Below are 25,702 nucleotides of genomic sequence, written 5' to 3'. Positions count from 1 at the left end.
TCGTAGTCGACCATCTCGTATGCCCCTTTTTGCAATACTCTCTTCACAATGTAAGGGCCTAGCCACATGGGCTTGAGTTTGCCTGCCCCCAGCTTGTCATTTGCTTGGTCGTATAGCAGGACTAGATCTCCCTCAACAAAGGAACGAGGCTGAATGGTATGGTCAAAATGAGTTTTGACCCTCTTCTTTTGAGCTTCAATGGCTAGAGAGGCTAAGCAACGGGTCTCGTCTAACCGTTCTAGATAAAGAAGCCGTTTCTCTACCGGAGTAGTGTTGGGAAGCAACTCGACGGCTATTTTCAACGAAGGAATTTCACATTCTATGGGAAGGGTAGCCTCTAGTCCGTAAACTAATTGGAATGGAGTGAAACCGGTGGCATCCTTCACAGAGGTTCGGTAGGCCCACAAGGCAAGAAACAACATCAGGTGCCAATTAGACTTATCCATGTCAACAGTACGTTGAAGCATCGTAACCAAAATCTTGTTAACGGCTTCAACCTGGCCGTTAGACTGAGGATAGTACGGGGTTGAACTATCGTACCGTAAGCCTAGTTGGGTTGTTAGCTCGGTCATCATGTGATTACGGAAATGTTTTCCGTGATCTGTGACGATGGCCTGTGGAACTCCGAACCGCGTAATAACATGATTGAATAAAAACTGCGCCGCTGTATGACCGTCTTCATTTAATGTGGGCATCGCCTCGGCCCATTTTGTGAAGTAATCGACGGCAACGATAATAAACCTGTTATCACTCAAGAAAAAATAGTTTAAATTCTAAACATCAATTTTTTAAATTTGTCAAAAGGTTGGTGTCAGTTTTGGGCCTAGTCTTTTCATCTTGTTTTAGAGTCTTGTTAAGAGTCTTGTTAGTATGTTAAATGGGGTCAATTCTCTGTTGTAGTCCATCATTGGTCTCACACTGCACCTAAGCTCCATATGCCAATCCTATTTCAAAGTTCATAGCACAGAAACCTTGGTTTAGGTGATTTCGTAGCGGAAAACACTGATTTTGCACTAACTGCGCTACGAAATGGGGAATTCGTGCTGATCCATAGCACATCTCACCCCAGCTGTCATATTTTCTGCAAAAATTTTACGGGGATAGCATGTGTAAGGTCTTATATGTCGGTCTTGACACGTGTTCTGTAGCCTTCAAATTTGATTATTGCCTGTACTATTCAAATCGAGATTTCCATCCAAAACCGAAGACAATTCTCGGGCAATAAGGGATGTATTGGAGAATGTGTGATTTACCTTAATTGTGGTGGTTGTAGCAATGCTGGTTCTAGCATTTCTCATTTCTGGCACTGGTATCATTTGGAAAGATGAAAATGTGAAAAGTAAAAAGAGTGTGGAGGATATAACGAAATTTGCTTTTCCGCAAAAGCAATTACTTCTTGCAGAAATTGACATGGCGGATGCAGGCTCAAAATTAGGAGGTTATGTAGTTTGTCGTAAGAGATTCATTGGTTAATGTTGGTCCATTGAAAGACTTCACATCTGGATTGCGATTGAATGCAGACCTTAACGCAACAGGTGTTGCAAAACAAAGCAACTATGAACTGGTAGGTTGTTCTGGTCATGGAAAGAATGTTTCGTTATGTGCGCTTCAACAATCTATCCGTCCAGAACTAATCACTGAGGTTGAATTGACGGGATGCAAAGGAATGTGGACGGTATATCACAAGGGTTCAAGTAGCCATGCATCTGAATCTGCAAAGCTAAAAAGGCACTTGGAAGAAGTGGTGGTGTTTATGTTCCTCCTTTCAAGCTGGCCCAAATGATGAAAGATTTGCAAGATAAAAGCAGTTTGGAATATCAGCGTATGTCTTGGGATGCTCTTCGTAAAAGTATCAATGGGCTTGTAAACAAAGTGAACGCATCAAACATTAAAAACATTATTCCAGAGCTCTTTGCAGAGAACCTTATCCGGGGAAGAGGTCTATTTTGTAGGTCATGTATGAAATCCCAGATGGCATCACCTGGATTTACTGATGTTTTTGTTGCCTTGGTTGCTGTGGTGAATACAAAGTTTCCAGAAGTTGGTAATCTCCTTTTGAGAAGAATTATTTTGCAGCTTAAGAGGGCTTTCAAATGCAATGACAAGCCTCTATTACAAGCAGCAACAAAATTCATAGCTCACCTAGCGAACCAGCAAGCTACACATGAGATCATTGCTTTGGAACTTCTTACTGTTTTGCTGGAGAATCCTACAGACGATAGTGTTGAGGTTGCTATTGGATTTGTAAAGGAATGCGGGTCCATGCTTCAAGACCTATCACCTCAAGGCCTCTATGGAATTTTTGAGCGATTTAGGGGTATTCTTCATGAGGGAGAAATTGACAAACGAGTGCAGTTTTCGATTGAAGGATTCTTTGCAATTCGCAAAGCCAATTTCCAGGGTTATCCTGCTATTCGTCCAGAACTGGATCTTGTGGAGCAAGAAGATCAGTTTACCCATGAATTTTCCCTAGAAGATGAGCTTGATCAAGAAGTTGGCCTCGATATTTTCAAGCCAGATCCAATTTTTTTTTTTTGGAGCACGAGAAAGCTTATGAAAACCTTAAGAAAGATATCCTTGGAGAGGAATCTTCAGATGAAGTAGAAGGAGACAATGATTCAGGTCAGGAGTCAGATGAAGATATGAAGATGGTACTGTTCATTCAGTTGTATTTGCTGGATTTTCAGTAGAGTCTCTTGCTCAACGAGTTATACACCACAAAGCTAAAGCACTGCTAACTTGTAATGCTGTCCGCCGGGGTGCTAAATTCATTAATCTGAAAGAAATAAATAGACTCTGCGCTGGTGGAATCATCTAAAAATGGAGTTCCTGTAGGTGTCTGTTTGACATATGCAGATGAGTTTGCATTAAATAAAAAACACACCATAGAAGAAAGGAAGAGACATCTGGTGGCAGGATACAATTCCAAAATACATGACCGAATGTGAAGTTAGATGGATTGATGCAGAAGACCCTCTGTTCCTTCTATATGCAAGTGGTAGTCCAGGGAAACCTAAAAATGCTGCTCAAAGATTGCTGGTCTTGTGAACTTAGTTGGTTTTGTGAACTTGACAAATCTGGATCTAAAGAGGTGCTCAGGGATTCATGGTGAATTGGTGCATCTAAAAGGGCTTACAAAATCAGAAGCAAGCTGTTTTAAAAAAAACTCAGCAGTTTCGTAGCGCGCTACGAAACTGCTGTAGATGATGATTTTAACGCAAAACAAACAGTTTTGAATTAAGAGCGGGAATTTTGAAAGGGGAAACATCTAAAAGGCATACAAAGAATCATCTGAAGCTATCTAACAGTTAACCAGGTCAAGACACGTGGAGATAATATGCATTCGAATCCAACTTTGGATTCTTGTCATAAAGGAAGCATATCGCATATTTATCACACTTCAGGATTGGTGAAACAGTTACAGTTTGCAAAGGTTTTGGCTTTCACGTATGCAAACAGTGGACAGCACATCAAAGACGTGGCAGTTTGCTCCATTTTGGGGTAATTAAAAGATAAAGGATATACTTCGTTGGATCTGGACATGGTAAGGCATACTAAAGACCGATACACAGGGACAATTTCATATATTTCAGGGTATTGGAAAGGATGTGGCATTAAAGATCAAACATGGAGCTTTGAACATCCATTACAGCCAAACTAAAGGGGAGCAGATGTCAAAGAACGAAGTTCATTGTAATTAAAGCCATCAAGCATGTAATATGGAGTTAGATTCATAGTTAATTTAGAACTCTTAGAAAACTCCAGTTGGCACTTTATTGTATTTATTAGTTAGTTAAATGGTTGACACCTCATTAGAGGTAGTTTTCGAGTTCCCCTCATGCTGGAGGAGGAATCTCGATTAGTTAGAATAAGAGTTCTATATATAGCTGAAACAACAATGTAATGGAGGTGGGAAAACTTTATGACAGAGCATTGTATTTGGCTTATGTAAAGACAGAGTTTCAGTAATATAATTTGGCTTTACTTCTCAGGATTCATGAAGGATTTCTATGTTCAGAATGTGTGATCTTGTCCTTTCCTTAATTTTTACAGTTGTATAGATGTATAATCACTCAGAATTCACTGATTGTGCTCTGATTTCCTGTATGCATTTATAAGCTGTGGTTTCATATGAGTTGTGTTCTGAATATTCAAATGCTAAATGCCCTGACTTCTATGTAAAGTCAAGATCATTGTTTATTAAGCTGTTGTTGACTCCATAGGCCCAATGGATACTTGTTTAATGTATTTCCAACCGTCATATTTGTCATAGTTATTCTACAAGAGTTAGCCATCTTACTTTAAATCAAAATCATTAACACATCCAAAGAGAGCCCTCTCAGGTTGAGGAGGCTAAGCCTCAGTCTAAAGTAGGTTTGAAATAGTTACTTGAAGTCTTCCTGGTCTGCAGCCTTCCAGGGCCTAATTTTGAGATAACATTTTGGTGCGTCTACCGGGAGTCTGAAGATTATTCATTCCCGAAATCATGAAGCTGAACTTCTGAAGGTAGCAGGAGCTCAGAAGCTTTTCGAGGCTGCAATCTACCTTGGTGACTCCATTGTTGAAGAATTCAAAATTCATACATTCATGGTGGTTCCACTGGAGTTATGAAGGACCGATATGCTACCAGTCTTATTTCAAGGTATGCATGCATAAATTTTTCAGGAATTCATGGTTTCCCAAATCATTTTCCCAAGGATGCATATTTTCTAAGGAATGGTCCAAAATTCAATGGAGAAGATTTGAGTTTAACCTTGAAGCATATATCAGATTTTTGTGATTTTACAGAGCTTCTTAGAGTTAAACATGAGGATGTTTGCATTATGTTGTTCTATGATTCATTTCAAGGGAAATGTAAACAGTGGATTGAAAGCTTTCCTACCAAATCCATTAAGTCATTTGAAGACTTTTGGCTTATGTTTTTGGAGGAATGGATAGATAGATCAGATGCGGTGGCAAAATCTCCTTCAATTCAAGGTTTCAAACAATGGAATAATGATCATAGTAATGGAGAAACAGATGAAAATTTTTCTTTGTCCTTGTCCTCGTATCTAAAATCATTTGAGTGTAAGGCAGAGGATAAGATGAAATTTTTGAATGAAGTTGCTAATGACATTGAGAAAGACATTGAAGGTTTAGAAGGTCAAATTCAATCATATAGTCTTCATGGTCATGATCATTCTTTTCAAAAGGTTTCTGTGTCAGAACACAAGGAGAGAGTGTTGCTTCCTTTCTCTTTCACGATTGAGGAAGTGTACGCTGTTGTTGAAGATCAGTTTGTACAACCAGAAAGTTACAAGAATCATCAAGCTGATCATTTATTCTGGGATCCTATAGCCAAATATATGGAAGAGTTTTACTTTCCAGTGTTTCAGTTTTTCTATGAAGATCGGAGGCAATTTCAGTGGCAGTGGTCATCGCAATATCATAGTGGCTCTGGACTCCGATGCAGTCAAAAAACTCAAATATCAGATAAGACAAATGATTGGCTACATTGGAAATTTCACATTGATTGAGCTGAAAGAAGTTTGAATTGATAGGGTAGGTAGGTAGGAAAATGCAAATAAGCTCAAGGTTGACTGAGCATTTATTTTTTAGTAGATATAGACTTCTCTCTCCTACGGTGATCATCAAGCCTTCTCTCTCCTACGGTGATCATCAAGCTCAAGCCTGCCAGGGGGGCATTAAAAGCATTAGAATTTTTGTTTTCCATGCCGCAGCTTGCCAACAAAGATGGCCGTGTTGAAGAAGCAATGCCAACTGGCAAAAGCATTCTCTCACTAACAAAAGGAAGCAAACCAATAGAAGTATATGTACAAGCTTTATTGAAAAACACAAATCGTATGATAATGTATTGCTTTTCACCTTCATTCTTAAGTTCCATTGGCGAGGATGACATACTTTCACATATGAGCTTACATCTTGAACTTAAAAGAAATGCAGCTGGTGTTCCAACTACAGATTCTTCTGGAGTCAATACATGCACAGTGCTACAGTTATTGATTGCTCACAAAAGGCTAATATTATGCCCAAACAATTCTGATACTGATATTATTTGCTGTCTTTGTGTGAACTTGATTTCATTTGCTTTGGGATCAAAGACAAAATGCAAAAAACATGGCCACTGATATTATCAGGTATCTATTGTTAAATTGCCATGCTGCTTTGGAGGAACTACTGGTATCGAAACCAAACCAGGGACAACCATTGTATATCTTACATGGAGGCTTTGATAAGTTGTTAGGAAATAATCAAACAAGAATTCTATGAGTGGCTGGATGCTTCTAAACAAAGTATTTGTAAGGTCTTGGAACAATGTGCTGCAATTATGTGGATGCAATATATAGCAGGTGCGGTAAAATTTCCTAGGGTACGAACAAAAGGCATAGAGGCTCGTCGGAAGAGAGAAATATGCGGAGAACACGTGAAAATATGAAAGTAGATTCCAGACACTGGGAACAATTGACTGAACGTAGGTGTGCCTTGGAATTGGTGCGTGAAGCAATGTCTTCAGAATTGAGAGTTTTGCGGCAGGACAAACATGGATGGATCCATCATGTTGAAAGTGAATGGCAGAGTCATATTCAACAGCCTGTACATGAACGTGGAATATGGCCTATGAAGAAATCTTTTGTAAATCAAGAACCTGAGTGGCAGCTCTGCCCTACTGAAGGACCCTTTCGTATGCGTAAAAAGCTTAAACGATTGAAGGTAAAATTAGACACAATCGGGAATGCGCTTCAAAATTTTCAAGAAGACAGGATATTTCCAGCTGAAAAGACTGGATTTGGCATGGATGTGAGTGATCCTGATTATGATTCATTTTTCCATCTCTTATCTGCTGGTGGTGCCAATCAAAAATAGTTAAACTGGTAGAGAGGAAGAGGAATGCTTTTATGATGAAGCAGAGGAGTTCAAAGATGGGGATTTAATTTCTGCTCCAGTTGGGTGGAGTGATGATCAGCACAGCAGTGCTAATGATGCAAGCTTATATTCTGCTCTTGAAGCTGGTGGCAAATCAAGTACAATGTCACTACATATAACAGATGGAGTACATGAAATGTCTGAGCCTGGTTCAACTAGACAGTCTTCATCACAGGAAATTGACAATGTGAGGTATGCAGATGATGAAGTGAAGGCCCAAGAAGCTGGAAAGGGATGTTTGTCAAGCAAATCTATGTTTTTCATAAAGAGGACAAAGCACTAGACCTGCATGTTCTTAGTGTACCACAGGGGAACACTATCCCAAGTGGAGCCACCTGTTATCACTCAAGAAAAAATAGTTTAAATTCTGAACATCAATTTTTTAAATTTGTCAAAAGGTTGGTGTCAGTTTTGGGCCTAGTCTTTTCATCTTGTTTTAGAGTCTTGTTAAGAGTCTTGTTAGTATGTTAAATGGGGTCAATTCTCTGTTGTAGTCCATCACTGGTCTCACACCGCACCTAAGCTCCATATGCCAATCCTATTTCAAATTTCATAGCACAGAAACCTTGGTTTAGGTGATTTCGTAGCGGAAAACACCGATTTTGCACTAACTGTGCTACGAAATGGGGAATTCGTGCTGATCCATAGCACATCTCACCCCAGCTGTCATATTTTCTACAAAAATTTTACGGGGATAGCATGTGTAAGGTATTATATGTCGGTCTTGACACGTGTTCTGTAGCCTTCAAATTTGATTATAGCCTGTACTATTCAAATCGAGATTTCCATCCAAAACCGAAGACAATTCTCGGGCAATAAGGGATGTACTGGAGAATGTGTGATTTACCTTAATTGTGGTGGTTGTAGCAATGCTGGTTCTGGCATTTCTCATTTCTGGCACTGGTATCATTTGGAAAGATGAAAATGTGAAAAGTAAAAAGAGTGCGGAGGATATAACGAAATGTGCTTTTCCGCAAAAGCAATTACTTCTTGCAGAAATTGACATGGCGGATGCAGGCTCAAAATCAGGAGGTTATGTAGTTTGCCGTAAGAGATTCATTGGTTAATGTTGGTCCATTGAAAGACTTCACATCTGGATTGCGATTGAATGCAGACCTTAACGCAACAGGTGTTGCAAAACAAAGCAACTATGAACTGGTAGGTTGTTCTGGTCATGGAAAGAATGTTTCGTTATGTGCGCTTCAACAATCTATCCATCCAGAACTAATCACTGAGGTTGAATTGGCGGGATGCAAAGGAATGTGGACGGTATATCACAAGGGTTCAAGTAGCCATGCATCTGAATCTGCAAAGCTAAAAAGGCGCTTGGAAGAAGTGGTGGTGTTTATGTTCCTCCTTTCAAGCTGGCCCAAATGATGAAAGATTTGCAAGATAAAAGCAGTTTGGAATATCAGCGTATGTCTTGGGATGCTCTTCGTAAAAGTATCAATGGGTTTGTAAACAAAGTGAATGCATCAAACATTAAAAACATTATTCCAGAGCTCTTTGCAGAGAACCTTATCCGGGGAAGAGGTCTATTTTGTAGGTCATGTATGAAATCCCAGATGGCATCACCTGGATTTACTGATGTTTTTGCTGCCTTGGTTGCTGTGGTGAATACAAAGTTTCCAAAAGTTGGTAATCTCCTTTTGAGAAGAATTATTTTGCAGCTTAAGAGGGCTTTCAAACGCAATGACAAGCCTCTGTTACTAGCAGCAACAAAATTCATAGCTCACCTAGCGAACCAGCAAGTTGCACATGAGATCATTGCTTTGGAACTTCTTACTGTTTTGCTGGAGAATCCTACAGACGATAGTGTTGAGGTTGCTGTCGGATTTGTAAAGGAATGCGGGTCCATGCTTCAAGACCTATCACCTCAAGGCCTCTATGGAATTTTTGAGCGATTTAGGGGTATTCTTCATGAGGGAGAAATTGACAAACGAGTGTAGTTTTCGATTGAAGGACTCTTTGCAATTCGCAAAGCCAATTTCCAGGGTTATCCTGCTATTCATCCAGAACTGGATCTTGTGGAGCAAGAAGATCAGTTTACCCATGAATTTTCCCTAGAAGATGAGCTTGATCAAGAAGTTGGCCTCGATATTTTCAAGCCAGATCCAATTTTTTTTTTTTTGGAGCACGAGAAAGCTTATGAAAACCTTAAGAAAGATATCCTTGGAGAGGAATCTTCAGATGAAGTAGAAGGAGAGAATGATTCAGGTCAGGAGTCAGATGAAGATATGAAGATGGTATTGTTCATTCAGTTGTATTTGCTGGATTTTCAGCAGAGTCTCTTGCTCAACGAGTTATACACCACAAAGCTAAAGCACTGCTAACTTGTAATGCTGTCCGCCGGGGTGCTAAATTCATTAATCTGAAAGAAATAAATAGACTCTGCGCTGGTGGAATCATCTAAAAATGGAGTTCCTGTAGGTGTCTGTTTGACATATGCAGATGAGTTTGCATTAAATAAAAAACACACCATAGAAGAAAGGAAGAGACATCTGGTGGCAGGATACAATTCCAAAATACATGACCGAATGTGAAGTTAGATGGATTGATGCAGAAGATCCTCTGTTCCTTCTATATGCAAGTCGTAGTACAGGGAAACCTAAAAATGCTGCTCAAATATTGCTGGTCTTGTGAACTTAGCTGGTTTTGTGAACTTGACAAATCTGGATCTAAAGAGGTGCTCAGGGATTCATGGTGAATTGGTGCATCTAAAAGGGCTTACAAAATTAGAAGCAAGCTGTTTTAAAAAAAACTCAGCAGTTTCGTAGCGCACTACGAAACTGCTGTAGATGATGATTTTAACGCAAAACAAACAGTTTTGAATTATGAGCGGGAATTTTGAAAGGGGAAACATCTAAAAGGCATACAAAGAATCATCTGAAGCTATCTAACAGTTAACCAGGTCAAGACACGTGGAGATAATATGCATTCGAATCCAACTTTGGATTCTTGTCATAAAGGAAGCATATTTCATATTTATCACACTTCAGGATTGGTGAAACAGTTACAGTTTGCAAAGGTTTTGGCTTTCACGTATGCAAACGGTGGACAGCACATCAAAGACGTGGCAGTTTGCTCCATTTTGGGGTAATTAAAAGATAAAGGATATACTTCGTTGGATCTGGACATGGTAAGGCATACTAAAGACCGATACACAGGGACAGTTTCATATATTTCAGGGTATTGGAAAGGATGTGGCATTAAAGATCAAACATGGAGCTTTGAACATCCATTACAACCAAACTAAAGGGGAGCAGATGTCAAAGAACGAAGTTCATTGTAATTAAAGCCATCAAGCATGTAATATGGAGTTAGAGTCATAGTTAATTTAGAACTCTTAGAAAACTCCAGTCAGCACTTTATTGTATTTATTAGTTAGTTAAATGGTTGACACCTCATTAGAGGTAGTTTTCGAGTTCCCCTCATGCTGGAGGAGGAATCTCGATTAGTTAGAATAAGAGTTCTATATATAGCTGAAACAGCAATGTAATGGAGGTGGGAAAACTTTATGACAGAGCATTGTATTTGGCTTATGTAAAGACAGAGTTTCAGTAATATAATTTGGCTTTACTTCTCAGGATTCATCAAGGATTTCTATGTTCAGAATGTGTGATCTTGTCCTTTCCTTAATTTTTACAGTTGTATAGATGTATAATCACTCAGAATTCGCTGATTGTGCTCTGATTTCCTATATGCATTTATAAGCTGTGGTTTCATATGAGTTTTGTTTTGAATATTCAAATGCTAAATGCCCTGACTTCTATGTAAAGTCAAGATCATTGTTTATTAAGATGTTGTTGACTCCATAGGCCCAATGGATACTTGTTTAATGTATTTCCAACCGTCATATTTGTCATAGTTATTCTACAAGAGTTAGCCATCTTACTTTAAATCAAAATCATTAACACATCCAGAGAGAGCCCTCTCAAGTTGAGGAGGCTAAGCCTCAGCCTAAAGTAGGTTTGAAATAGTTACTTGAAGTCTTCCTGGTCTGCAGCCTTCCAGGGCCTGATTTTGAGATAACAAAACCCATGCCCCCCAGCCGAGCGAGGCTTACAGGTTGTATAATCAATGCCCCATTTTGCAAAAGGGCCTACGGTCACTACAGGGTGCAGCGGGGCCAGTGGCGCACGCATCTTCTGCTGGTATATCTGGCATGCATGACACGAGCGGACAGCAAGAATGCAATCCTTGAAAATGGATGGCCAGAAATAACCAGCGCGAAGGATTTTTTGAGCTATGGCATATCTGGACATGTGGCCGCCATAGGCACCAGAGTGGCAGTCATTCAGGACTCTCTCAGCTTCCTCGAGGGTAAGACATCAGCGAAGAACGGAGTCAACGCCGATACGGTACAGGGTGTCCCCTATGATACGATAGGGTTGAGATTGATGGCGGATCTGCCGCCGAGCATCTTTGGATACAGCGGGGCGGAAAGAGGACGTTTGTAAATAAACGATAATATCCCCGTACCAGGGATCGAGGGTGCTGATCAGAAAAAGAGTTTCGTCCGAGATATGATCTTCTGAAAAAGAGGGTGCAGAAGGAGACGGCAAAGAACAGAGTAACTCGGCGAAGACCAGGGACTTCTTAGACTTGGCGGCAATAAATTCCAAGTCAAACTCTTGGAGGATTACGATCCATTTTGAGTATTTGCACCCCAGCAACTGACATGACAAAATGTACGTCATAGGGTTGCAGTCAGAAATCACGGTCGTGGTGCGCAATAGGATATAATGCCGGAAGCGTTGGATGGCACAAACAGTGGCCAATGCCAACTTCTCGACATAAGCGTATCGAGTTTCCGTATCCAGGAGGTTGCGGCTAAGATAATATATGACATGTTCATTGCCATCATCATCGTCTTGCACTAGAACCATGCCGATAGTGGTATCGGCGGCGGCTAGATACAGAGTATAATCACGGTGGTAGTTCGGAGGTCGCAATAATGGAGCAGAGACAAGGAGGCCCTTGAGTCGCTCGAAAGACTCCTGAGCGATAGCATCCCAATGGAAGGGTGTGTCTCACTTCAATAACCGTGTGAAACCCTTAGCCACCTCGGCATAATTCGGAATGAATCGTCTTAAGAAATTCGCTTTACCCTGCAAACTCTGCAACTGCTGCAAAGAAGCAGGGGGAGGAAGGTTCAAAATAGCTTCGACTTTGAGGGGGTCCAGATGGATGCCCTCTCGGGAGACGATAAACCCGAGTAGTCGGCCTGATTCAACGTAGAAGACACATTTATGAGGATTGAGCCTGATACGGTAGTGTCGACAGCGGAGAAAAATTGTGCGAAGATGGGAAGGATGGTCCTGACGCTTAACTGAATGAGCTGGAAGATCATCCAGGCATGGCTGTACAATGTGACGAATGTCATGAAAGGCATAAGACATTGCACGTTGGAAGGTGGTGCCGGCGTTCTTTAAACCGAAAGGGAGCTTCTTATAGGCAAAAGTGCCCCAAGGATAGATAAAAGCCGTCTTATGTTGATCAGTGGGCGCAATATTGATCTGGTTATATCCAGAAAAATCGTCCATAAATGAGTAGATTTCGCTTCCTGCACATTCATCAATAAGCTGATCGATGAAAGGTGTAGGGAAGTTGTCCTTAGGACAGGCGCGATTAATGTCACGATAATCAACACAGACGCAAATAGTACCTTGCTTTTTGTTCACAGGGACTATATTAGAAACCCAATCCGTGAGTGGAATGGGGTAAATGAAACTGTCCTTGAGAAGCTTTTCGACTTCAGATTTAATGGCTGCAGCCTTTCGGGGGTGCACGGGGCGTAGGCGTTGACGAACAGGATTGGCACCTGGATACGTAGGTATCTCGTGCACCACTATGCTAGGGTCGATGTCGGGCATCTCTTCGTAGGACCAAGCGAAGACATCACGAAATTCGCGAAATAGATTGGTGTAAAGTTGAACTTCCTCTGGAGTGCAAGTAACTCCAATATGAATATGCTCGACAATCCCTGGTTGCACAGAGATGTCGATGGGTTGGGTTTGCGTAATGTTTCCCATATTGCCCTCAGAAGACACTTGGTAAATCTGAATAGGTGCTTGAAGGGGCTGGAATGGGATGCACGAAGCAAAACGTTCGAGACATGCGATCATTTCCTGATGGGCAGGGAGAAACGAGGAACGGTGGTGATGATCTGACCAAGGGGGCTCCTCAAGAGACATGGTCTCTATGATGGCTTCATCGGAAGGAAATATTTCCTTTAATGGATCCGAAGTAGCATCATCTCCAAGCCAAGGGAAATGAACATATGAGTCGGGAACACCGCTCAGAAGAGCAGGTTCGGGAGGGGGAGCCGATGCAGCAACGATTTCGACGTAGTTGAGCTCGGCAGGACTCAACAGCATCATATCGCCCCAGGATTCTATCTGATTGGTAGGAGGAAGGACCCACGGATCAGAACGCACAGAAATCATGTTAATAGGGGCGAGATTCGGAGGTGGAAGTGGAAAGACACCCATTAGGGCGGGATCCTTAAAGAGCCCAGCTCCCACACTCTCGAATGACTTGGAGGTATGCTCCACGAAAGGCACATTGCCTTCAGAAGAGGAGGCGAAGAAGGAGAGCTGGTCCACCGTGACAATCTTCCCCTGATGGGGGAAACGAATGACACGGAAAAGGGAGGAGGCCACGACTTGCATGGCGTATGTCCAGCTACGTCCGAGGAGGAGGTTGTAAGTAAGATTAACGTTGACAACTTCGACTTCCACTTCTACTGTCTTCCCTTCCAAGGAGATGGGAAAGCGTTGGAGGATACCGTAAGGACGGGACTCTCTTCCATCAAAGGCTTCTAACGTCGTAGGAGACTGGCTCAGTGTTGGAGAACTGATAGCTTTCCAGAAAGCAACAGACATGATGCAAGTTGAGGCCCCTTCATCAATGACCATACGATGAATCGTTTTACCATTGATGATGACCTGTATAAGGAAAGCGATTTGGTGAGGCAGTCTCGGCGTATAGCCCTCGAGATCAAAAGAAATCAAATCTGAGTCAGCCGGGTCTATGCCACCGATGGCCGATAGCAAGGACTTCCTCTGGGAGGGGCAGCTCTGGAGGACTTCTAGAGCGAACACAGCAGACAGAGCCTAGGCTAAGTCCTCAACGATGCTATAGTGCTAAGAAGCACGAGCATTAGGGTTGTAAGAAGACTTCCGGAGTACACCTTTTGGAGGGGGTCGGATAGTCGTCTTAGTGCTAGGTCTTTCGATGTGGAGTGGACCAGAACTGGACGGAGGAGCGCTGGAGGGGACCTCTGGCTCTTTCCCGGCATGAGATGGATATTCTTTTGCTCGAGTAGTGACATGGATGGGAATCGTCCCAGCCATAAAGACTTGAGAGCCGAATGAAGAAGAGGGTTGTGATGGATCTGCCACCATTTGAGTTTGTTGTGAAGGGAAAGGTTCTTTAAGCACAGCAGGAGTCCCAGGAGCACCTTTCAATAACCGACTAACTTCGGACCGCCTAGGGAAGTCTTTAGTGTAGTGATCCTCATCACAGATGAGACAAGGATACTTAGGTTTTCGTTTGGCTCCTTCCTCGGGTGGAGGTTTAGGGGAGTCTTGTTTGGGCTGTTCGGATTTATTTTTGGCCTTCCCTTTCTTTTTCCCTTTCGAGGATTTATCCACCGTGGTGGACTGAACGACGTTAACCTCATAGGTACTTCCAGAATTAGATTGACCCTGAGAAGTGTTTCCATTAGAAGCATTCTGTTTTTGCTTCCCAGGGTTCGCGGATGACTTCTTTGAAGACGTGTTTACAGAGCCAATAACTCCATCAACAGATGGTTTTGGCGGAGCTTTGGATGTTCCAGGTCTCGGGGTGTCTGGAAAATAATCATATAAAGTACCCGACTGAGAATATACTAAGTCAAGGTACTGAGCACGTGTGATAGCCTGCTCTTCAGTTACACAAGCTCCCATGGCGATGTCTCGTGCGATGGCAGGGACAAAGGAAGTCGTGAACCAATCGGTCAGGAGCTGATCAAGAATCCAAAATTTGATCAAGCGACGACGCCGTCTCCATTCATGTATATGATTGGATATATGCGTGGCCGTGTCCTGCTTGAGTGACGTAAGGAGATGTGTCCTTGTCTCATACCGAATGGGTAACTGAAAATGAGTTAGGAATGCCATAGCCAACGAGTTGAAATCTTGAAATGTTCCGTGATTCAACTCAATATACCAATTAGCAGCTGAGCCAGTGAGAGTCCTTTGGAAGAGGCAGAGCCGGATGGAGTCATCAAGCCATGAGTTGGATGAGCACCAAAGGTGATAGGTCATGACATGGGCTTGAGGGTCCTCACCAGCTTTGCCATCAAATTTCGGGCAATCACCGGGTATCTTAGTTGGAACTGGTGGCCAATATGGATTATGAAGAATGGGGTCATTCGTCAACTTGGACACATCTGGGAGTTCCAATGTCGCTAAGAAAGGCAACTGAGGGTTAAAGGACATTTGTGGTTGTGGGAGAGAGGTAGTACCAGGGTTCCAACCAGGTGGTGGTTGCCCCCATGGACTTTATCTGGATGGGCCTGGCCCATAAGGGTTCTGCCCATAAGGATTTTGCCCATAGGGGTTCTGTCCATATGGATTCTGTCCATATGGATTCTGTCCATAAGGATTTTGTCCATAAGGATTCTGTCCATAAGCAGATAGTTGACCCTGGGTCTGCCCCCCAGCACCCCATGGATTAGCAACTTGACCGGCAGGTGCAACATACTGTTGCTGATAATTCTGGTAAGGAGTGACCTGCATTCGTTGATAATTTTGATAAGGGGTAAATTGAGTTTGCCCCTGGGGTTGCTGGTAGCCATACGATTGCTAAGCTCCATACTGAGCCTGATAAGAAGGCTGCGCTTGGTAGGAAGGTTGGGGTTGTGGCCCACCTTGCATTTGATAACCAATTTGAGTCTGGGGCCCAGAAGGATGTCCTTGAACAGCTTGAGCTTGGACCATCTAGTCGGAAGGTTGGCCTGGTTGGGTTTGGGACGGACCCGTTTGCCCAGAAGGATGAGCTTGCTAGGTACCGGGTTGTCCTTGAGCAACCGAGGGTTGTCCTTGCGGAACAGATGGTTGAGCGGGCTGGACGGCCGGTTGACCTTGAGGTTGGCCAGCCTGTCCAGAAGGATGACTAGGCTGGGCAGTGGGTTGGCCTTGCTGTGCAGAAGGTTGACCCGCTTGCCCAGTAGGATGACTAGGCTGAGCAGTGGGTTGGCCTTACTGTATGTAAGGCTGCCCCCCTTGCCCAGAAGGATACCCCTGTTGGACTGCCGGTTGACCTTGAGGAATATAAGTTTGTGCAGCTTGTCCATAGGGATAACCCTGCTGGATACCAGGTTGGCCTTGTTGGATATAAGGTTGTCCTGGTTGTCCAGATGGGTAACCTTGCTGGATACCAGGTTGCCCCGGGTAACCAGAAGGTTGGGTCAGATAAGTAAAAGATGGACCACCAGCGGCCAAAGGTTGTCCCTGATAGGGTTGTCCTTGTAGGCCCCCAGGTTGTCCTGGGTAAGACTGGCCATAATATTGCTGCCCTTGAGGGGTTTGCACATAAGATGGCTGGCCTTGGTTAGGCGGTCCCTGAGGCTGTGCAGGCCTTACTTGGCCCCCATGAAAAGTGGTGGCGTTCCAAGTAACGGATAATGGTATCGAAACCTCAACAATAGGTTGAGTAGGCAAGGGTTGAGAAAGCTGAAGGTATTGACCAGCAGAATCATAATAATAGAATGGACCTTGCGCATTCGGATCCTGAACATCTTGTCCATAAGCATCATACGGCCCCCCTCCTGGGACGGGACCAGAAGAGGGTGGTGCACTATGTGCAGGATGGATAACTTTATGTGTGTGTGCCGGCTGGCCGCTACTCACTTGACCGTGAGGGGGACCAGCACCAGTGTTCAAAGCTAAAGACGCTGTAACAGAACTAACAGCTGGAGTTGACTGTGCTATACAAATAGTTGGATTTTTTGGAACTGAAGTGACAGGTGTAGTGTGGACTTGTGAAACAAAAGATCCCATGGTGGGAGTGATATGGGGGTCCCACATAGTCGAAGCAGGGATCCTGGCATTTACCCTATCCCTCAATGACTGGTAGCGTGGGGGAAGTGGAGAAGTAGCTGGGATGGGAGTGTCGATATTCGACAACACAGGTGTCTCGCTCACTCTAGGAGATGTCTCATCCATGTGAGAGGTAGACATTGGAGACGAAACACCAGGGGGGGTAACAGGAATATCGTCCTCGTCAGGCTCCCAGATGGGGTTCCAATCGACTTCGTAATCTTCGTCGCCCGGGGCACGAGAGTTGATCGGTTGGATACTCGGGATAACAGGAAGAGTATCACTCACAACCGGCACCTCAGGAGCAACGGAAGACGGAGACCCTTGATCGCTTGGAACAGGAGTCGATGGCTCAGCCAGGATGATGAACTTCAAACAGGACCTAAGGGAATCTAACGATAAAGGACCCTACTCAAACTAACGCACACAAGATCTAACCAGGTAATGTTATTCGTGGCCAAATAAATTTTAAGATGCATAGACACAACTTGACCTTTTCATGTTTTAAGAGTCGAGAAAAGGACAAAAGGTGACTCTAGTCGCCTTTGAATGTTTTGTGAGCCCGAAGTGACAAACTGCTCAGGTGAGCCTTTTCTTTTAAGGAGTCCGAAAAGGATCAAAAGTGATTACTCTGGAGAGACTAGGCAAAGGGTTTACCAAACAAATCCGTAAAACTGCATATACACCTTGGCAGTCATATGAAAACCAAGGACTTCCCGTACGGCAGTCAATCTTCCCGAATGCTGTGTTCGGTGCGTCACGGATTGTAAGGCGGCAGACACGGCTTCCTATGGATAAAGGATGATAACGTAGTGGGGTCTCCCCTATATACGCGACGGTACGTGGGAGCTCAAGTCCGTGCTAGACCACTATCGAGTCACAAAAGGAGGAATCACCCAACCGTAGTGTGAAACAACAGTGACTAGGTTTAACGACGCCGGAGCACATCTCTAGCCTAGACCTCTAATCAGTGAGCGTTATGTTCCAATGCATTTTTAAGTTCATTCAGTTCATTTTATGGTTGATCTTTAGTTAAGTTTCAATTTCCAGGTCCTACCGTATGTAATCTCTCACAATTTCCTAAATGCAAACTATATGCCAAAGAATATCATTTCGTTCGATGAATACTAACTACGAGAGAGTTGAGAATTTTTCAAACAAAATGACCACAAACAATCAAGAACCACTCTAATGCAGCTAATGACAAATAAACGAAACTTTTCTTTGTTTTAAATCGCTTAATCAATGAAAAGCTTCTAATTTCAAATAACTAATGCAACGCAAAAGAGATTATTCGTTTTCTTTTCAATGGCAAAATGCACTAAACAAATTTTGAGAGATAGTAACACCGAGAAAAAAGATCAATTTCACTCAATGAGCACACAATCGAATCCCAAAACACCAAGATAGTCCTTGAAACCAAGAAGAAAACACAAAGACCTCTACGAGCTATGTAATCTAAGCCCAAACGAAGTCAAGCGAAATCCAAGCGAAAAAGGAGCAAATCACTTGAATACCAACAAAAGACTTTGACAACTACTGAGCAAGCGCAAAAAGTAATCACAAAGTTGACTGGACGATCAAAGAACCCAAGACTCCTACGGAAGGCTCAACGCACAAAGCCACTAGATGCCCTAGGGCTAAAATGTGAAATCGACAGAAAAAGGCAAACACCCGAAGGATGAAGTTCTAAAACCAGTCAGACAAGGAACAAACACACTCCAGTAATTGAAAAAGACGCAGCAAAATACAAATCCAAGCTCAGAGGGCTTGAAGACAAGCAAACTAGAAAAGTTGACAGGCCTGGCGCGACTGTTAGGCTGCAACTCGTGCTTTTATGGGATTGGTGCGGGTTGTCTTTGAGCAACTTGCGCCAATTGGTGCGACTGTAACGCTAAAAAGCACGCTAATCGAGTTTGCTAAGTCAAAAACAAAAGCAAGCAACCCAGGGCTTGAAAACAGTATCTAGGCAATCCAAGGAGCAAGAAACAGCAAGAAATCCAACCCAGAAAGCTATCTAAGCAATCAAACGAGAAACCAAAGAGACAAGACCTTCCCAGCAGAGTCACCAAAATGTTGTGGAGGTAAATCCTCTCTGTGGACAGAGACAATCCCTACTAGCCCAGACCGGGTCTAGCAACAATCACACAATGCTATCACGCAAGTTCCTAATTGCAAATAAAAATTGGATGATGAGAACCTACTTGGATTCCAACGCTAGTGTTCGTCGAAGAGATGTCGCCCTCATTCCTTTGCCTTGGCCGGTCATGATCCCCATGATCTCCGTAATTGGACACCTGCACATGCAAAGAACAACACGAAAACAAGCATAAAATCTAGTAGATGCAATCATATATCAGTCAGAAAAGATATAACTCAACATCAAGCATAAAACAATGAGAGTGGAACCATAATGATAGTCATCTATTATTAATAAATAACAAAGAAGAATACAACCATTGTTCTGACGTCAAATCCTCCTTTGGCTGGGTAGTCAGCTACACAAGTCTTGCAAAGCTTGTTGGGATGAGGAACAAGCCTCTCTCTCTTTGGGTGACAAGAATCTCCTTACTTAGATTTGGCCTTATGGGTGCAAAGAAGGCTCTTGCAGCTTCAAACTCTCTATCACTATGCTGGAACTAGAACTACTGTAACTATGACTAGCTTGCTCAAGGCATAGAGGCAAGCTTTTATAGATAGAGAGGAAAGAGATAGGATCAACCACATTATTCATGGGATTAGCTTTATCACTTGGAAACTTCCATGAAAGGTGGCAAACCACTTTCCCTTCTATGGAGATTCGAAGCCAAATCATCCTAGCTCAACATAGATTCAGTTGGTGAATGGGTTGAAGAGAACCTTCGGAAGCTTATTGGTTAAAAACTTTACTCAATTCGGTTGGTGCGAGTGCGACTCTGGGACAGAGCGCCAATGGCGCGCCCTTTTTAGAGGATTTCCCTCATTGGCGCAGGCAGTGAACTGTGGACCCGCGCTAATGCAAAAAGAGCTGCTTTCATGGGTATTCAGCAGGAGATGTCTTCAGGGCAAATGAAGCTCATACTTAGAGGAATATGATGCAAGTGGTTTCAGGTCATGTCACTTCTCATAGGTCCCGGAATGAGTCCTCCAGTGTGCGGGTGAGGGGTAATAGGGACGGTGACAAACGGTGACAAATTGTTGTGTAACACGATGCTAGACCTAGGGTCGGATGTAAACATTCTACCTAGGAAAACATGGGAGGCGATGGGGAATCCGTAGCTTAAGTATTCACCAATACAATTGAGGATGGTGAACCAATATTGTATCTTACCTATTGGAAGGTTAGAAAATTTAGAGGTGGATGTGGCAGGAGTGATGACATACATTGAATTTGAACTAATTGATATAATGGGTGATAAGGACCTGTATCTAGCACTCCTTGGGATCAATTGAGCCTATGAAAACTATGTCGTCATCAACTTGAAGAAATAACTAATGATCTTTGAAGTAGGAGGGATGCAGGTGATACAACCCTTGGAACCATATCAAGGACCCAGGTTCACAGAATCTGTAGATGATATGGACGAGCTTGGAATGATAGACCAGTTATACATACTAACAAGAGGTAAGAGAGAGGATTACATAATTTATACAACAGGAGGATCTGTCAGCTGGAGGAGTATTTAAAGCTCAAAAGCTAGTTTGGAAGCTGTGTTGGATGCATGGCAGCAAGGGGGATACGAACTTGATACTAGACGTTGTGCGAAGATAGGCAAGATAAACTAGATAGGGGCAAAGGTAAGCGACTATCCCAAATTCCATAGTATTGAACCAGTAGATATTTTCTTAAACAAAGTATACAGAGAAATAAGAGAAGATCACAAGGTTCCATTGCTTGATATCGTGTTACTCACCACCCTAGCAAGGTGGTGGGGAACGCACTGCAACAAGTTTCATGAATGGGTAACTATAAAGCAAGCCATGAGAGAGAGGTTAAGTCAAGAAGAAGACTGGCCGCAGAATGAAATATAGAGACAATTCAGATCCTAAGAAGCATTTACAAGAATGCATAGAAAATTGGGAAAAGGAAGGGATTCCAAAAGAACTTTGGGTGCATGTATTTATACATGCCCTAGGTACCATCCCGCAAGCTTGGTATGCACAAGAGGAGATCCGGAAAAAAACAGTGGACTGGAATGCCATGGCTACCCAGTTCATCAGCAACTTCTCATTCAGGGGTGCTGATCAACGCATAACTAAAACATTATATGCTATTAAAAGAATCTTGTTTACCCTAGGATAACTATGGGAAGGTTGTGTTGATGAAAAGTTCTTACAACATCTTTATGATAGAGGTTATCCAGAATATATGGCCTGTGACAAGGTAGATGTAGAACTAGATGAAGATGGTTTAGAAGGACTGGGACATCTAACCTTTGAGGAAATATAAGGAGAAAGAGATATACAAGAAAGTTCTGCAGGAGAAGCCACACATCTACTACCAATGAAATTGATAAAGAAGAATATTGGAACAGAGGATAAACCCAAAATGTCATATGTTGGGGATTATTGGGATGAACAAAAAACAAAGGAGATCTTTGACCTATTGCAGGAATATCAAGACTTGTTCCCAACATCGGTAGCTAAGATAAAAGGGATAAAAGGGGACATAAGGGAGATGAAGATTGTTCTGAAACTAGATGCCCGCCCAGTAAATCACATGCCATATAAGTTAAACTCTAGAGTGAAAGAAAAGGTTAAGAGGGAGATTGACAAAATGCTAGAATCTAAGATTATATTTCCGGTAGACGAAGTAGAATGGGAAAGTCCAATAGTCATACAGAAGAATAAAGACGCAACAGAGATCAAAGTCTATGTTGACTATCGAAGTCTAAACAATGCATGTGTGCATAATCCCTTCCCAACACCCTTTAGCGATGAAGTCCTAGACAATGTAGTGGGAAATGAGGCATATTCATTCATTGATGGATTCTCGAGCTATCATCAGGTTCGAATAGCAGAAGGGGACAAGAGGAAGACAACGTTTACCACTGAATGGGGGTCATTTGCTTACCATGTAATGTCATTCGGGTTGAAAAACACACATGTTGTATTCTCAAGGATTGTTATAGCTGCATTCAGATATTATAATCATAGCTTCTTGGAAGTGTACATGGATGACTGGATAGTATACAGTTTGTTGAATAAACACACAAGCTTAATAAGGATCATGTTTGAAAGATGTCGATAGTTGCAAATTTCCTTGAATCTAAAGAAATGCATTTTTGTGGTTCCATTTGGAACATTGCTCAGCCACATTGTTTGTAAAGACAGAGTGTGTGTAGACCCCACAAAGGTTGCAAAAATCATTAACATGGAACCACCACACAATGTAAAGAAACTATGGTCCACTCTGGGCCACATAGGGTATTACCAGTGGTTCATCAGAAACTATGCATCAATTATAGCCTTGACGGAGAAGTTACTGAAAATGATAGAAGCATTCACTTGGTTAGAGGATTGTCAAGCAGCATTGAATAAGTTGAAAGAGAAACTGGTAAGCGTTCCTATCCTTGTGTACTCATATTGGAACAAGACATTCCATGTACATATTGATGCATCCGGGATCGTGCTAGGAGTAGTATTGGTGCAACTAAGCGAAAGATACATGGATCACCCAGTGTACTATGCCAGCAGGAAATTGTCAAATGCAGAAAGGAACTATACGACAACAGAGAGGGAGGCACTGGCCATGGTTTACTCTCTGAAAAAATTCAGACATTACTTGTTAGGAGCACCATTTAAATTTTTCATAGATCATTCAACACTAAAGTATTTAGTGAACAAACTAGTGTTAGAAGGCAGAATATGTCGTTGGTTATTACTCTTCCAAGAATTCACTTTCGAGGTAGTCATCAAACCCAGAAGGCTAAATGTGGGGCCAGATCATCTATCATGACTAGAGATTGGAGAGAATGAAGGGTCATTAGATGATCAGCTACCTGATTCCGACTTATTCAGAATAGAGGCAGTTTCGGACTACCTAGAAGAAATTTTTGGGCTATTAACAACATGGCACTTCCCAGAGGGGTATACACCAACAAAAAAGTGACATATAATAGTGAGGGTAGCGGACTATCAACTAATCGTAGGACATATCTATAATATGGGCTTGGATCAAGTCCTAATATGATGCACACCTCAGCACGAAAGAGAAGATGTGCTCTGGGAATGCCACGCTGGGGTTGTAGGAGGTCATGTAGGAGGAAAAGCCATTGCAAGGAAGATACTGCATGCAGGAATATGGTGGCCAACCATCCACAAAGATTCTAAGGAATATGCCAAGAATTGTGATGTATGTCAGAGGGTTGGAAAACCTTCACATTGGGATGAACTCCCCTTAAACCCAATTCGTACAGTGAAAATCTTCGAGAAGTGGGAAAAAGATTTCATCGGACCCATAACACCACCAGTGCAACATTCACACGCAAGATACATAATAACAGCTATAGAATATCTCACTCGATGGGCAGAAGCAACACCATTCAAGGACTATATAGCTGAAACTGCTGCAAGATTCATTTTTGAAAATATAATTTCAAGATTTGGATGCCCAAAAATCCTGACAAGCGATCAAGGAACACATTTCATTAATGAAACTATTGAGTCTCTTCTCAAGAAATTTATGATTCAACATCAGAAAAGTAGCCCATGTCATCCATAGGCCAACGGGATCATTGAGGCATTCAATAAAAATTTGGAGAAAGGTCTCATGAAAATTGTATCAGCTAACAGGGACAACTGGGATGATCGTGTACCAACAACTTTATGGGCATACAGAACAACAATGAAAAGACTTCATAAGCAAACACAATTTCAGCTAGTATATGGAAAAGAATTAGTAGTCCCAGCAAATTTCATAGTACCCAACATGTCTATTTATCAAGCAACAAAAATGACAGAATACCTAGCGTTAAAAAAAAGATTGAATCAACTGATGGAACTTGATGAATCCATATTCTTGGCTGAATTTCACTAGTTAGTAGAGCAAAGAAGGCAAAAAGCTTGGCATGATAGGCAGATCAGAAAGAAGACATTCCAAGTCGAAGATCATGCATTATTATATGATAGAAAGTTCCAAAAGTTCCCGAGTAAGTTGTAGATGCACTGGTTAGGCCCATTTATAGTTGCAGAAATCAAAGATTCTGGAGCGGTAAAGTTGGTGCAACTGGATGGAGAAATGCTACATGAATGGGTAAATGGCACACGCGAAACCCTTCCACATGCCAAAATCCACACGATTAAGTTAAGGGGGTCTCGGAAACGAGCCCGCAAGTAGGTAGTAATTAATAAAAGTTTAGCAATTCATTCCAATGTTCATTTGAAGTTTATGTCTTTTGTAGTCTTTTAGCAATAATAAGCAAAAGCGTCAATAAGGTTGCGGCAAAAATTTCATGATACCACAACCATTCGTGATCGGGGGGAATAGGTAGACTTAATAGTCACACATAGGCAGATGCTTTTTCAGTCTTAATAGTTGCACACTTTGTCTGTCCTTTCTATCGTACAAGTAGTCATTTCCATAATAAGTAACTAATAATGCAACTGTCAAGTGAAAGCTGTAAAATATTTTCCTGTTAGGAATAAATTTAGCTAATAAATACCCTCCATTATGATAGAATTATTAGCCATGTAACCCACTCTGTCCTTCCCCAGTCTACATCAGAGATGTCAGGTCCAAGTTAGCCGAGGATGGAAAATTATGCTTAGGATACATGGGGAAAGTTGCCGTAGTGATTAGTTTCCAAAGTTTAGTAAGGAAATGTCGTGTCAAGTCTGACTACTTAATTTGCATGAAAATGCAGGAAGCAACAAAATTTTGAGTGTAGATAGCAAAGAAGCTTCAAATCTGCTCTGAAGAACAGCAACAACAGAAGCGCAGAAGTTCAAAGCCTCTAGTGATGATTGTCTATTAGAGACGAAGAGCAATGGCAAAGGGAATTATTTCAATCCCAGAGGATAAACTCGATGAGAGAATTGTCCTGATGGAAAATCCATATGGAAAATATGACAAATCTACCTTGGTTGACAATGACCTTACCGATTATTTCCAATTTCCAATGTTGTAGAGGGAGGTAGAGTTCAAAGGTTTACAGAGGAAATTCAGAAGGAAGATGGAAAAGGAATAGCCACAGTGAAAGAAGAGTTCAAAGGTTTACAAAAGTCTACACTAATCAATTTGAGAAGTTTACCGGTCTTCAACACTCAACTTGCTGCAATGTAATGTACAAAACTACTAGCTAACAGAATGCATGGGGGATCCCTGTGGCTTGACAACGAGTATCCAATTCACATAGATGATATCCATCATCTCACGAGGCTGTCAGTAGGAGGAAATGTGGTGAACATAGCATTCCAGGTAGGAATGAAGAGAGAAAAGAAGCAGGGAGAAGATGATTATTATGGAAAATATGGAATGAAATGCAGAGGAAGGGGAGCCAAAATTGACCTGATTAGCAAAATTGAGATAAGGTTCGCCTACTACATCATAGCAGGCAAAACAATGAGACACTTCACAATAAATGAGTGCACACTATACGCAATTTTGGTTGCAGAGACTATTGTAATGGAGAAGTGCTCAACTAGTTCGCTTTCATACTAAATGAGCTCTTCGAGGCTTGTGAAGATATCTACAAGCAGAGTACCAATTT

General features: G+C 42.2%; 2 pseudogenes; both read left to right on the top strand.

Annotated features, from left to right (window-relative positions):
- Positions 1–1,776: 1,776 nt before the first annotated feature.
- On the top strand, positions 1,777–2,690 carry LOC149149457 (uncharacterized; annotated as a pseudogene).
- Positions 2,691–8,274: 5,584 nt separating this feature from the next.
- Positions 8,275–9,257, top strand: LOC149149456 (uncharacterized; annotated as a pseudogene).
- Positions 9,258–25,702: the final 16,445 nt, after the last annotated feature.

This window comes from Pinus tabuliformis, chromosome 9, assembly GCF_031772625.1.
Source record: "Pinus tabuliformis cultivar Carrire ecotype Pingquan chromosome 9, CPIR1, whole genome shotgun sequence".
NCBI classification, from domain to species: Eukaryota; Viridiplantae; Streptophyta; class Pinopsida; order Pinales; family Pinaceae; genus Pinus; species Pinus tabuliformis.
Note: the sequence above shows the minus strand (reverse complement) of the source record. Positions and strands in the feature narration are given on the sequence as shown.